The sequence below is a fragment of the Leiobunum rupestre genome, chromosome 7 (assembly GCF_980474605.1).
Source record: "Leiobunum rupestre chromosome 7, qqLeiRupe1.1.hap1, whole genome shotgun sequence".
In the NCBI taxonomy this organism is placed as follows: domain Eukaryota; kingdom Metazoa; phylum Arthropoda; class Arachnida; order Opiliones; family Sclerosomatidae; genus Leiobunum; species Leiobunum rupestre.
In genome coordinates this window covers 771,044-787,334 of record NC_143390.1, presented here as the reverse complement: position 1 = coordinate 787,334, position 16,291 = coordinate 771,044, and positions in this window count along the sequence as shown.

Here is a 16,291-nt window from a genome sequence, read left to right as displayed (position 1 = left end):
TTTAATAGGACTCGAGTAATAGTTGGACTAACGAGTAATTTTCCTTCTATTTAATGGCTTGAGTCATAGCTTAGCTTCGAAATATGACTTGGTTACTCGTTCGAGTAATAAAAAACTAAATTTTCAAAGGCCAAGTACTTACACAGCCCTACTATTTTATCATAATCACATTTGGGAAATGTATCAATTTAATTTATGTATTAAATGTATTTTAGATAAAATTGGAACTCCAAACATGAAAGCTGGCAAATCTTCAAAACGCCCAAAAGATACCCCAAGAAAAATCAAGCTAAAAAAGAAGCTTAGAGTAAAATCTACGCTTTTATGCCGAAGCCGAAAACGCATCGTTATTTTGAATTCAAAAATCCCAAAAACCCGGGCGTCAAAAATTAGACATTTAATTGAATCCACGAAAGACATTAGAGCAAACGCAATTCTTTGAATCACAGTTAATTAATAACAGTCATTCAAGGAAAGGTAGACGATGGTCTGAAAGCGACAAGCAAATAGCCTTGTCAGTTTTGTACCAAAGTCCGAGAACTTATAGTCTTTTGGCAAAACTTTTTGCCCTTCCCAATCCCAGAACATTGAGAAAATGGATGGAAGATGTCATCATTGAACCAGGCTTCAATGAAAATATTTTTGAAGCATTACGCAAGAAAACTGACCAAATGTCGTTAAGAAACAGGAATTGTCTGTTACTTCTTGATGAAATTTCTTTAATGGCTGGCCTTTCATACAACGCATCGAAAGATCAAGTCGATGGCTTCATTGACAATGGAAATGGAGACAGGGAGAAATTGTTGGCCAACGAAGCCTATGTTTTTATGGTGCATGGTATATTCTTGCCCTGGAAGCAAGTTTTAAGTTATTCTTTTGCCCGAGGCACCACAAATTCTTGGAAAGCCGAAGAATTCGTTAAGGAAGGCATTACAAGGTTACAAAACATTGGCCTTAATGTTCGGGCAATTATTGCTGACCAAGGCCCTTCTAATAGGAGTCTCTTCAATAGACTAAAAATTAGTGAAAAACAACCCTATTTTTGGCTTAATGATCAAAAAATATATGGCATATTTGATCCACCGCATCTTCTCAAAAGTTTAAGAAACAACTTCCGAAAATACATAATGCAATTAGAGGGAAAACCCATAAGATTTCATCACGTGGAAGCCTTTTTCAAGTACGATCAATCAAGACCACTTCATCTGGCACCAAAGCTTAGAAAAAGACATATTCATCCTACACCATTTTCTAAAATGCGCGTCAAGGATGCTGCTCAAATATTCTCGCACACAGTTTCTGCAGGAATGTCAACATGCATTACCTTTGGTATGACAACGGAAAATCAATTTAAAGTGCCGATATTAATTTGTGTCTTTTTTGTTTCTCACATTTTAGGAGTACTGGAAGCCGATGCTGTTTACACAGCAGATTTCATTGCAAAAGTGGACGATATGTTTGATGCAGTCAATGCTTCCAAATACGATTTAACGAAAGAACTCCGAAGGATGATGCATAAGAACTCAAGACACCATAAAGTTCTCGAGGATTCTGTGAATATGCTGAAGTCTATTAAGTTTGAACTCCCAAATAAAAATACAAGAATATTTTGTGTTGATGGATGGTTGCTTTCAATCGCATCCATTAGAGCATTATGGAATGATTTGCATACTGAAGGTGCCAAATTCTTATTCACAAGGCGTTTCAATCAAGACCCGCTAGAAAATTATTTTTGTACAGTACGCCAAAAAGGAGGCAACCGACGAAATCCAAATGCAACGCAGTTCCGTGATGCATTTAAACAATTGTTGACACAGTCATTTCTTGTTAACAGTGATGGTCAAAACTGTGAATCTGATGTCGGTGAAATTTTACTAACACTAAAATGTGTTAAATCAAACCCCTCATCTGATCTGAAAAACCAAAAAATGATTTGGAAGAAACAGGCCCATCAGTGGCAAACCCTGTTAAGAAACCAAGGGTATCAGGTCTCAAAGGTGTAGATGCCAGTGCTGTCGCTGAAGCTTTCGGTAATACAATAGATATGAACGCGTTATCGTATATTACCGGCAGCGTCATTAGAAAAATTAGAGGTTCATATTCTTGTGAAAGTGATATGACTATTTGTCGATTTTTTACTGAATCTCAAGAGTTAGAAAATCAAAATCAGACTTTCACACATTTAAAGGCGTATGACTACAAAAAAGGTGATTTTGGAGGATTGATTTCTCCATCTGACATAGTAACAGCCTTCATGCTACAAATTGAGAAAGTATTTATAAGAATCTTTAATGAAAAAATGCACGAAAGAAACATTTTATTCAAATTGTTAAAAGAATCTCAAGATATTGATGGTGAAATATGTCTTGGTTTTAAAACCAAAATTGTTAGTACCTATTTGAAAATGAGAATATACTATGCAGTTATCTTCATCAACTGGGATATTTCAGAAGAGCGAGAGAAAAATAAGAAGAAGAAGAAAGGAAAAACACCTTATAAAAAATTGTTAAAAGTCAGCCATATGGGATGTTGAAGATAGGATTCGTGTTTTTAATGATACAGTTTAAGTTTGTGCAGTCTAATAAAAGTGACTACACATTTTAAACACTATCTTTGCCATTATTTTAATTAAATCTAACTAACGTGTAGAAATAAAATATATATATTAACAATTTGCGTAATACAATATATTGGTTCCAATAGAAAAATTATTCGTGTTTAAATAAAAATGATAATTTAATATTCTGTTATATTTTAAAAATAGGATTTAAAAAATGAAAGAGAAAAAACAAACAGAACAATAAGAAAAACCAATGGAAAAATTGTTAAAAGTGACACATCTTTACTTTCCTTATACCTATTTTAGCCATACACAAGTTAAAAAATGTATACAAATATCATTTTCCAACTCATCAATTTAAATTCCATATTTTTACCGCCCTTTTTTATTTATGCAAAGAGAAGATAGGTGGCAGATCATAGCAGTTATTTTAGTTCCTTCCACCGATACTACGTGGCGCTAGGTGTAAAATTGTCAACCTATCTACAGCACTAAGTCTCCAGTCTATATAGCGATAGCTTATACAGGGTCTTTTTTTTTGCTCGGAAAAGTGTTTTTTTTCAAAAACTATTTATAGTACCGATTTCAAATTTGGAAGGTCAATTCTCTATACCGGGGGACATCAGTTTGAGAAATTTGAGCGTTTTCGGTAATGTTTTTCACCAATTTTGAAAAATTATTTTTCGACCACTAGGTGCGAGATAAAAAATTTCTATTATAAAGTTGTAGGCCGTCATCGAAAACCCTTAAAAATTGTTCACTCGACGAAAAACAACTTATTTATCAGTGAAAATTCGAGCTTGAAAAATTTACAAGTTGGTGAAGCCAAATTACGATTGTTTGAAACGATAATTGAAAAGGGAACAAGTCTAATACAAACGTAGTAGAGTTTTCACACTTGAAAAAATGTACACGTTTGGTTTTTAAATGCAGATATTTTATTCACATAAATTTTTACAAAACATTTTCAATAATATCACCATTGGCTGCAACACAGGTTTGTGCGCGGACAATTAAGTTCTCAAACGCTTTCTCTACCATTTCTGGTGTGACGTCTCGGCAAGCACTGATTATTCGTCTAATGAGTTCCTCCCTAGTTTCAATGGGCGTGGCGTATACCTTTGCTTTAACGAATCCCCAGAGAAAATAATCCAGCGGTGTTAGGTCAGGTGACCTTGCTGGCCAATGCACTGGACCATTTCTCCCTATCCACCACCTTTCAGGAAACTCGTTGTTGAGGTGCTCAGTTACTTGCCGGGAAAAATGCGGAGGGGCGCCATCTTGCTGAAACCACAACTGACGTCTTTCAGCCAATGGAAGGTCGTCGATTGCGTCACTCAGTTCGTTCTGTAGAAAATGTAAATACCTTTGGCCGTTGAGGTTCGTCGGCAGGAAAAAGGGACCAATCAAACGGTTTCCAACAAGTCCAACCCAAACATTGACCCGTTCAAATTAAACCTGGTGATGATATTCAAAACCCCAATGTGGGTTGATGTCAGACCAAAGATGGCTGTTTTGATGATTAAAGGGCCCATCTCTAGAAAATGACGCTTCGTCGGAGAACAAAACATGGCGGAAAAATTGTCTATCTTCTTGGACAGCATTTAGTAACCAGTTGCTAAATTCATAACGTCTTTGATGGTCTCCGTCAATTAGTCCTTGGTGGAGCGTAGCTCTGTATGGGTGATAGCGATTCTTACGAAGAATTTTCCACACACGATTTGCAGAACAACCCAAATCAGCAGCGGCGTTAGCGCAACTGTGACGAGGATATGCCACAAAGTACGCGAGTACATTGTTCTCGAAGTCTAAATCCGGTTGACCCAATCCGCGAAACCTAGGTTGCAAGTTACCAAATTGATTGAAATCGTGAATTGCTCGTCTTACTGTATTTACAGATGGTGCTCCATTTGGATGTCTTTCTGCGAAGATTTCAGTCACTCTTCTAAGGTTTTGCGCTGCTTCTCCATAGTAAATGGCAACTATCTCGGTACGCTCAGCTACTGAATAACGAGGCATTGTTCGAAATATTATCAAACACTGATAATAATCTCCCAAAGTTTTCCTTTAAATACCCAATGCATGTTTAGGATTGACCTATAGCCTCGTGTTTTTTAAATCCGGTCGTTTTTTTAACCAAAGTTTCAACTGGATTAGGTAATTCGGTTTCAATTATCGTTTCAAACAATCGTAATTTGGCTTCACCAACTTGTAAATTTTTCAAGCTCGAATTTTCACTGATAAATAAGTTGTTTTTCGTCGAGTGAACAATTTTTAAGGGTTTTCGATGACGGCCTACAACTTTATAATAGAATTTTTTTATTTCGCACCTAGTGGTCGAAAAATAATTTTTCAAAATTGGTGAAAAACATTACCGAAAACGCTCAAATTTCTCAAACCGATGTCCCCCGGTATAGAGAATTAACCTTCCAAATTTGAAATCGGTACTATAAATAGTTTTTGAAAAAAAAACACTTTTCCGAGCAAAAAAAAAGACCCTGTATAGTCTTTCGCTGAACCTCGTTCCGCATTCTAAGCCCCCAGTCCCCCACCAAAACAAAATTCCAAGAAAGGGTCGGGATGCCTAGCCATGGAATATGAAAACTCGGTACGGCGCTTACCTCGAATGCATGTCGTCGCCTGAGAGCCAAATCCATGTAACTATGTACACAAATCTTAAAAAGATAGTCGATTTTGCTTTCAGGTGGCGACATGCATTCCGAATACTTACAAACGCGGGAAGGGTAACAGGTTGTATTGTAGAAACAGGACGATAAAATGCAAGGTTGGTAGAAGAAAAGCACCGGATAAAATGCAAGGTTGGTAGAAGAAAAGCACCGGATAAAATGCACCTGCTCATAATAAACGTACTTTCCGTTTTTCTCGGCTTAAATACCTATATATAAAACTATTTAAATCGATTTTCGAGCTTTTAAGCATTATATTAGATATATTTTAAGAGATCTTACATTAGTTTTACGAATATTTTAACAAAGGTAGCCTTTTTTACTTTAAAGTTATAGCCGTTCATAAACATTTCCAGTCAAATCCCTAAAATTATAGAAATATATGTTACTTAATCAAGGGTATTAAAGTAAAAGTTATAAGAATTATTACGTAATTCAGTTTTAATTATTCTATACTATACCATAAATAAAATGAGATTGATACCGATGTATGAAGAATAAAAAGAGTACAAAAACTGCTGGAATAATGATGAAAATAACAATGACTGTTTTAATTATCCCTAAAATTAGGTACAATAAAACGGTCCTCTTTACTCTCTACTCAATTATTTGTAGAGATATGTCTGGTATTTGAAAGTGTAAATAATAGCGAAAGTGCTATCCACTCAGCCACCCGAAAACGTATAAAGCTCGTATAAAGCACGATATAGTGAAAATGGGGAAAAATACGGCAGCGGCTCCGATCCACACTCGATAGTCCGAAACAATATGAAAAAGATCAAAGACTGTTTATTATTCATTGGCCTCAAAAGAGCTCTTTAAATCCCGAATTAAAGAATTTAAATAACTTTACTTTATTGAAATATGGGTTCAATTAGTTTTTTATTTTATAAAAATAATTGGTTATACCTTGTTTATATTGGGTAACATTTTTACAATATGGGTTCGTTAAGATTTTTATTTAAAATATAATGGTTCTCGCCTGTCCCCTGGCTTACCCTTTAAAGGGTTAAGAGGTGTGCGTTTGGATAAAAACTAATCGCTATATCTTTTTTTATCCACAAACGACGATTATCCGAAAAATAAAATTAGTTTTTTCATGTTAAATTCCTTTCTATCCGTTGATAATATCTATAAATAAACAGTTAACCGCAATTTTTAAGGTTAATCGATATTTCGGCAGTTAATTTATTTGTTTTGCCCACATCTAAAAGCGTTGCTCCCCACTCCCAAAAGAAATTACGATGTTCAGGCTTAGTTATATACAGGTATGAGTCATGTCTTTCACTTCCTAATTCCTCGCGTTCCTATTTTTTGTTACTTTTATATAATTTATTAAATGGAAAACATTTTCCTGCAATATAAATTTAATACTTATATTTATAAAATGTATGAAAAATAATTCTGGTTGAAAATCATTTATATGTGTAAAATCATTTAATCGTATTTATAAGGACACTAAAGTTTAAGAAAACATACCTCTCGACAAATTAATTGAATCTTTTTCATTTACAGTTTAAAAAGTTTCTAAAACATTAGTTTACTATTTAAACTACAGCAACGCGGAACAAAATATAAAACAGCAAAGAACTGTTGTAAATACTGTCATGGTCGTTGAATTAACATATTGTTACTATATAAATTACGAATTTACTGTTATACTTAAAAAAACATGTTAAACTCGTCTACATTATCGAACATTACTGTTTAAAAAGCAGTAATTACCTGTAAAACTGACGGTGCATTGCTGTAAAACTTAAAAAACCATAGCTTGCTGTTTTAAAAATGGTCATAGAGCCTTCAAATTAACAGTTAGTTCCGAGAGTGCATTACAGAATCAATGGGTGCAAAATCAAGGTTTAAGAAGCCACTCCTCCTGGTAAGCTCTTTATCGGAGATATTTCCTAAAAAAAAAGCTGACATAAAAGTGATGCTTCCGAATGGACTAATGCCAATCAGTCCCTTATAGGTATTACACGATTTGTAATGCAAGAGAATGCGATACTTGGCACCTAATCTCAGAGGCATCCACAAGAACGCGCGTAGTTGGGTATTCCTTTTTAAAGTCTTCGGGCCTGTGGCATCTACTTGTTCCCTTGTGGACCATATGTTAATTTGACCCAACTGAAGGTACATGAATTTCAGCCAGGAAATTGTAGTTACACTAACTACGCTTGATGAAACACCAAAACGGCGAGCTAGGTCTTTCACAAACAGGCCTAATCGGAGCCTAATTAAAACCATCAGGAACTGATCTTGAGTTGGAATTTTTCTCGGACGTCCAGCTGGTGAAGGAGGAGTTTGGTGGTCAGCTGTTTTGGAATTCCACCAAATTATATTTTCCCCATTTTCGCCTGAGTTTAGAAATTTGTATATTAGCCTCTTATAACTCGGAATTCCAGTATAAAAGTAGACTTCTTGATCATTGTCTTTAATGGAATCAACGGTAACGAGGGTTTCTGATATTTTCCTTCGTAAGCATCTGTTTGTAGATATCTCATCTTCTAACGTAGACTGGATTTCCTTTATTATTGGCCATAGTTACTTCAACATCTTTCACTTTGAGTTTAACTTTTAACTCGATAACCAGTTTTTTAAAGTTTACAAATTCTACTTTTAGCAAAAGTCTGATAAGAGTTCATACAAAAAGTCATCAACTAGCGCGGGGGAGCGTAACGTGTTATTTTTAGTGCTTTCCCCTTTCTCCGCGTAGGCAGATATCACTGTAAAGTGGCACCTAAAATCACGTGACTTTGCGCGCCGTTTTACCGAATGTATAACTGAAAGAGTGGCTACACACTACAAAAGATAGCTCACGCTGGTTTTACATAGAAGTACAATTAAGTTCAGTTTTTATGAAACTTAAAAGTGACAAGAGAATTATATAAATGAAATAAAAAGTAAATGTTTAGATAAAAAGATTCGATAACGAATTTAGATCAAAATATTATTTATCAAATTTTATTTGCCGGATTTAACCACGTGAATCAGTGGTAATTGGTTCACTAATTTCGTCTGATGCATTGTTTTGGTATTCACTCCACATGGAAAAACAAGAATTTTGACTATTAAAACGTAGTTAGTAAACCAATATTTCTTGTAGTAAACTAATTTATTCATTAAATGTAATAAGTTTGTTCTTGAATTAGTTTAAAGATGACTAACCAGGAAAAATTAGCATTACTGGAAGACTTTGAAAGTAAAGAAATTCTAAATTTTGAAGATGATTTTTTCCAAGTTTGTTATTCTAAAAAGAAAATAGTTGAGAATCTAGAAGAAAGTGGAAAATTACGAGAAATAATTTTAGTTTTTGCTGATAAGTTCTTCGAACTTAAAGATAAGTACAAGCTAGAACGTACACCAAATTCGAGTTTCCTTTGCTCTTGGAATTCTTGGGTGTCCACGTATGCATTGAACCAGCCTGATAGTTTCTTTCTGGAGCTGAATTGTGATCCAAATCAATTTTCTTTATTAACTTATTGGATTGCCAAAAAAATACTGGAAAAGCATGCCAAATTACGGAGATCTACCTCGAATACTAGTCAAAGAGAACTCAGCTCAACACAAGTTATACCTAAGAAGAAGAAGGTTTCACGCAATAGGAATTCAGATAGGATCTATTCCCTACAAAGACTAGGCGGGGGCTGCCTTGGAGAAATTTGGCGATTAAATCAAAAAAAGATTGCAGATTTATGCAAAAATTCAACAAGGGAAAAAGCCTCTGACTCAAAAACAAAGAGACATTGCTCACAGACTTTACCAAATTAGTCTTTCATTACGTAATATGGATCAATTTCCCAAAGACCTACCACCAGCTTTGATTCAAATAAATCAAGGTGGATTACTAATACCGCATGTGGCACTTACCACCTACATTGCTAATGTTCATGATCTGGTCGTGGATGGGTGGGTTAAATGGGACAAGATAAAACCGGGAGAAGTGCTAAGTAAAAATTAAAAAAAAATTATTAATTAATAAACAACCCATTAATCCCCCCCCCCCATTTTCTAGAAGAAACAATGGCCTCATTGATGAACAATGAAGATTTTAAAGAAATGTTTCATGAAATATTGAATAGAGATTTTTAATTTGATGATTTAGAGCAGTTCAGACTAATATATCAGAGGAAGATGGGTCATGCCAAGCTTGGTGACTTAGTACGTGCAAAAATTAAGTCACGAAATGACAGAAAAGGAAAAAGAGGCATAGGTGGTCAGAATCTGAGGTGCTACTTGTATAGAAATACGCTTAAAAATAAAAAAAGTGCAATATAGCAATCGCAAATCTCAAAAGCCAGTTTTACTTAAGAGGAAAAGTAAAGCCCCAAAGTCAGTATTGCCAAAGAAAACTCGCAAAAATGTTCCTAATGAATCTGTTCCTAACGAGCCTACTATCAAAATTGAAAAAGCAGGTTTCCCTAATAAATACTCAAGTTCGAACCAGTCTAGAAGTGGCAGGCTACTCCGAAAGTCATTGATGGATGAATTCATTTATGAATGAACTATTGACCATTTGTGATATTACATAGAGAAGTTTATTGTGATATCAAGTATTTTTGAAGCTTATTGTGATATATCGTAACAATACAAATTAAGTCAAACACTAACAAGGAGACTACCGTGGTGGTTATCACTGATTTTGTTGGAACTTGGGGGTTAGGTACACCTTGTGTTAGTATGAAATTTCCCAAAGGGAAAAGTTGCAACGGACTTTAGTTTTTCCAAAGCAACCGAAAATCTTTTGACCTCTCAAAACAAAATCTCCATTTAACCTAAAAGTTGGCTACAATTAACCCAAAATAGGTCGAATTCATTATTTTGGGTAAGTTTTGAAAGTTAAAATTTTTTAAGAATTTTCAAACTTAGATCCCAGTGAAACCGGAAAAATCCAATGTTTTTTAAATGGAGATTTTATTGTTTTAAGAAGTCAAAAACATTTTTGGTTGCCACAGGAAAACTTAAGCCCATTGCAATTTTTCCCTTTTGGAATTTTCATACTACCATAAGGTCTTCCTAACCCCTGAGTTTCAACAAAATCTGTGATAACCACCACAGGTAAGTCACTAGTTTTTTTAAAATAAACAACCTTTAATTATAAAAATTCAATTAATTTAATTATTTGTTTTGACAATTTAAAAAAAGCCAACGAACAAAATCCAACTAGGCAAAAGTTAGGTGAATAAATTAATAACCCAAATTTTGGTTGAACAGAAATGCCTAACTTAACTAAGATCAACTCCAACTTTACGATATGAAGTTTCAGCATTTTGCGATGTTTTAGTATACCCTTTAATAAGTAATGCCCGCCTTGAAGTACTGTAGTTAAACTTGTAAGTTTCCCCGCTGTAACATATTTTTGTTGGCTAAAAATAGTTTCCACTGCGGAACCGTTAATCCTTACTGGGTAAATATATTTGGTAGGGTTACGTGTTGTGAAGTCCTCAACAAAGTCACAGAAACCAAATACGGAAATTCTAAGAATTTCCCATGTTTGCGATGCTAAAAATTTCTGGACAGTTTTTTCTTTAAGGTTTTCTTCACATAAAATTATTTCCATTGCCCAACATTAAAAAAAATCTAGTCGTTGCAACATTGATTTCACAGGCGCGGATGATAACGACTCCACTTTGTCGTGCGCTAACAAACCCTTCTCAAATATTTTATGACACGCAAACAGGTATTCATCGCATGCCATAACCTTATCGCTATCTTCAGGTGGATCTTCCGTCATTGGATTTGCGTAATTGAACAGTTCACCCAAAACCTTTTGAGTTTGCATAATTTTGGCCGGTGTGACGTTTAATTTTACCCACCTTTTGCAAACCCCGTGTTAACATTACCCAAAAGCGTGATAGAAATTAATCCGTCTTCAAATCATCCCCCGCCCCAGAACGCTAATCATGTGGCTGTGATTCAGCATTTCACCCCGGGGTCTATAGTTTTACAGTTCCCCCAAGCGAAAATAGCCGCCCTCTTAGACACAGGTGCCGTTAAAAGTTTCATGCTTAAAGCGATTTCCCTCGCAAGATTTTGATTTATTACCCCCCGGCAATTTTTCTTCCGCTTTGCACGGAAGGAAACTCGAGGCCCGATTTCGCTCCCAATTCAGACTGACAGTCCCCTTGCCCAAGTATGGGGTTCCCTTTCTTTATTTTAGATAAAGGAGTATTTGGAATTATTTTGGATAATCGAGGTAGATGCCGTAATGCACATTAGAGATAGAGGACGTGTCCCCTAGAATTTACGACCCAAGTCAGAAAAACCCATTGTAAACAAAATTTCCCGAAAATAGCGACTTTATGACGAACAAGTCCGGACGTACACGTTATTTAGACCGCTGATAGCCCCCGATAGCGCAAGGTCCCTATTCAGCATCCCCCGCTAAGTGTACTGTATTTGACGCCCACGTAGAAAGCCGGAATAATTGGACCCTCCACCGGCCCCTGGTCCAGTCCTGTACAGCTGGTCCCCAAGAAAAGCCATGACATTCGATTTTGCGTGGTCTATAGGCAACCAAATAAAAGAATGAGTATCCGTAATCGACAGTAGAGGAAGTTCTCGATGCGATAGGTATTCCAGAGATAATTAGTTCCATTGATCTTTAGTCCGGTTTTTGGCAGGTGGCGCCAGGGGCATAGGAACCGGGAGGGGCAGGGGGGGGGGGCAATGCCCCTCCCTAGAAATTTGCTGGGAGGGGCAACCAATGTTATTGCCCCCTCCAACCTTTGGTCAGTTGAAATCTTCAAAAGGCTCAAATTATCATTTTAAAAGCATATACATTTTATAGAACCTCAACTGTGTTTAAATTTCAGTCTTTTCCCGCCAATTTACATAGTAGTAACCAGTACACATGCATTTGGAGAAGCTACACTCCATTAAAAATTAAAAACCATTGTCCAGACCCCTTTTCGTTTATCTTCGCCCCCTCCAACTTCTAGAACATTCGTACGCCCCTGGGTGGCGCTCCACCCCGATAACGTGACCAAATCGAGTTTTATTTCCCACAGCGGGAAATACGAATTTTGAGTGATGCCGTTTGGTTTAATTAATGCCAAACCAACGTTTGCCTATCTGATGGACATAGTGCCCCCCCCCCCCCCCACCGTAAGGCAAAAGTTTAACACTAGCGTCTACAGAGACGACATCAACATGGCTTCCCCCAGTTGGAAAAGACATCTAATTGATTTGCGGTACGCGTTCTCCCGATTACAAGCGACCGGTTTAACCATTCGAGTAGACAAATGTGTCTTCGCCCAATCTGAAGTTAAACTGTTAGGACATATTGTCGGAAAATCTGGAATTCGTCCAGACCCAGAAAAGAAAATTCCTAGGTATGGCAGGGTGATTTAGGCGGTTTATCCCCGAGTTTTCTCTCGTTGCGGCCCCCCTAAATCAATTGCGTAAGAAAGAAATAAAATGAAGCTGGGAACAAAAAAACAAGTAACGGCGTTTAAAAACTAAAATCCCTCTTAACGAGTCCCCCTATTTTTGCAGCGCCCTCTAAAAATGGCAAATTTCTTGTCTATACGGATGCGAGTCACACGGGTATTTCGGGAGTATTGGTCCAAGAACAAGACGAAGTCCCCCGCGTAATCCACTAGGCTAGCAGAGCCCTAAACATACACGAGCTCAATTATTCCATAACGGAAAAGGAGTGTCTCGCAATAGTCTACGCGATCACGAAGTTCCGACAATACATAGACGGGACCCATTTCAAGGTAATAAGTGACCACGCAGCCCTAAAATACCTGTTTTCGAAGCCCGGACGTGTAAACAAACTAGCCGACCCCCTTTCTCGCGTCAGAACCCCAACTGATCTTGGCTAGCCCGTGATAATAGAAGAAATAGACGCGGAAGAAATAGTCTATACGCCCCCTCGACCCCGCCGCTAAAGCCTGACTCGGAGTTTGAACCGGAATGCTGGGCCCCTTTTATCGCTATATAAGTTGAACCCCTCCCCCTAGAAAATAAAATCGCTATATTAATTACAAGAATTTTTCGATGACCCCGATATTCAGGCTGATCACCCACTTTACGATGTTCCCCCCGCTCGCACGGACTTTACCCAAGAGTTAGCGATAGCCTTCGGAAATGTAAAGAACAATATTCGCAAGTCCCAAGAAAAAAATAAAGCCCACTATGACAAGCATCGTCGAGAAACTTGCTATGTGGTTGGCCAACTTGTTTGGATAAGGTCCCATATGCAATCTCGCGTGGAGGCGCAAACCTCAAAAAAGTTATTCCCCAAGTACGAAGGCCCCTATAGGGTTTTTGTAAGGGTAAACAATGTGTCTTATCAAATTGAACACCCAGTGAATGGAGGAATAATAGGAACATATAAAGATTTTTCACGAACGATTGAGGCCCCCAGTAGACAATATTGAGAGCCCGGTCGAAACAAATCTCGATGATACCCCGATGTTCAACGAGAGAGATGATAATAACGATCCCCTTCGTGTTACCCCGCCCCCCGAACGAAACGCGCCGAGACAATTAGAAGTCCCTACACAGATTCGACCGCGACGTTATCCGCGACGACGCCCCCCACCCTTAACGGAAGAAGATTGTGCAGCGCCCACTGGTACCATCAATATCAACAACGAACAGTGGCTTCACTGGATCCAATGTGACAATTGCGAAGCATGGTGTTACGTCACCTGCATCAACTGGACCTCAGAAGACGCCCAACGCATGCTGAACTATTATTGCCCCACCTGTCAACCAGAATTAACTTTTTATCTCATCCAATTTCCAGTGTCTTCCCCACGACCAGTTCCAGATCATTTCGAGGAACACGATCCACAATCTGCACCAAAATATTATAAAATCGAGACACCCTGCGATAGTGAAATACCTCAAAAGATCAACTCCAAATGTACAAAGCTCAGCAGGGAGCACGACCGAAGACGAGTCCAAACGGAATAAAGGAAGGTGCGAAATCCGGTAGTCGCAATCGTTACACCAAGAAGAAGGGAGGAATGGAAAGACGATTTTATTTGCCCGGGAGATGCAGTGGAAGACAGGTTGCCGCTATAAGTAGGGATATTTACCTAGAGGAACAAATTCGCCTACAAAGAGAATGGCATAATCGTTACGAAGCAACGACTAACGCACAAAATATGTCCCCTCTCATTCAGCAGAACCCTATTCAAGCAGGCGCAGAAAGTAACTCAGAAGACGAGTTAGAAGAAGATAATCTGCTCCCACCCGTAAGAATTCCCTTGCCAAGAAGAAGCTCCCCCTCCCCAGAATGTTGGGATCCCACCCTGCCCATTCCACCACCGTCTTCGGCAATATGCATGTCAGAGAGACGCTGGCGGGCTCATGAAGGTCGCACCGGTCGTCGAATGATGCCCATCCAACCAGGTCCCCTACAGCCTACCGCCGAAGAATTGGCATACGAGCTGAAGAAAGTACCCAACAAGATGAAGCGGTAGGCGGCCCAAACTTACCAAGAATTTCCCCGATTGATTGACCTGCTCCAAGTCTGGACCGTGTATGACCATTTTATGCAACTCAATACCGATGCGGACAGAAGTTAAGTCGACCTGGAGGGAGATTCAAAACTCTCGATCCGTGTCATCCAAGGCGTCCCCCACGAAACTATCCTGTAGAAGCTGTAATCAATCCCCAAGTATTCAACGGGTATTATACCCACCACAAACTTTTACGGGTAAGATCGTCAGCCGTGCCCAAAACCATGCAACAGGAAACCCCAGAGCGCTGACCGGCATTCCCAAGAAGAGCACCATCATTAAGTAATGACGGACAAGATCGAGGGCATAAAGGGACCCTACACCCTCGAATTAAAAAAGAAACCAGAAGAGAAACCCCAAGAGACTCGTAGACGGAAGCTCTGCTCTGCCATGGCCCGACCCTTCACTTAAAAAAAATTTACCAAAGTTAGAAACTTTAGCGTCTAAATGAAATAAAGAGATCCCCTAGCATTTAAACGTCAATCCCTGATGACATCCAGCGAGTCCCCTGACGTATCCAGCTAAGAAAGTCAATGAGTCCCGAGAGCAAGCTCATCCAAATCCAAAGAGAGCAAGAGACGTAAATCCGATCCAGAGTCCGAGAACCCGTTCAGGTCCGAAAGAGTTAGCCCGCCGAAGACTGTTGAGAGCCTACTTGCGTAATCTGGAAATCCCGAAGAAGCTACAGCAGAGTCGTCAAATTCCAGAGTAAGAGTTTCCCGCCTTCCATAGCAACTTCGGGTCAAGCGACGCATCAGGAGAGAAAAGGGGCTTTGGAAGCCACTGCGATCTGTGCCATTCGGGGTACGTGCAATCCTTTCCGCGTGGCTTTGGACGAAGTGTGGTGACTGCTAGCGAATGTTATTGGAAGGGGTTTTAAGAATAGTTAAATAGATAAAATTGCCTAAAGTAGGGGGTGCAAATTTTGGTTCATGCCCCAGGCACAAAGGTGTCTTACTGCGGCCCTGAAGGTAAAAGTAAAGAGAAGTACAGAAAGAAAATTGAATATCTTTGAAATTTCTTCCAATATTGGCCCCCTTTCCCATTTAAATCCAAAAAACCCCTTGCTCAAATTAAATTTAGAGATAATAGTCTCTGAAACAGGACCGAATCATAACCATGAAACATTTCTTTATGAAGTAGAATTTATCATTGAAAATCTTTTGGGAGAGTAAGAGACTGGGGATACTTTTGACAAACTTCTCGGGCGTGGTGTAACACTCAAATTTTACATACATTCAAAACACTTTTAATATTAATAGTTGGGAAGTATTTTAAATTCATTTTAATTTCTGTCCCCAAAGTCCTCAACATTTCGACAATAGCCAAAAGCAATAATTCACAGGCAGGATGTTTTCTAACTTTTTCCCTAGCAGATTTACTATATTGTTTTCTTTCACTTTGAAACGGGTGCCCAAGCCCAGAATTTTACCATTAGCGCGAATAGCTATAAGCATACTTTCGGTACCAGGTACTACTTCGCGATTTTACCATTCCTAGAATTGGCCCCCCTAGTTATTTTTTCTCTCTCCTCGTTTGAAGTGTTTGTGCGCACCGAAAGTGACGAA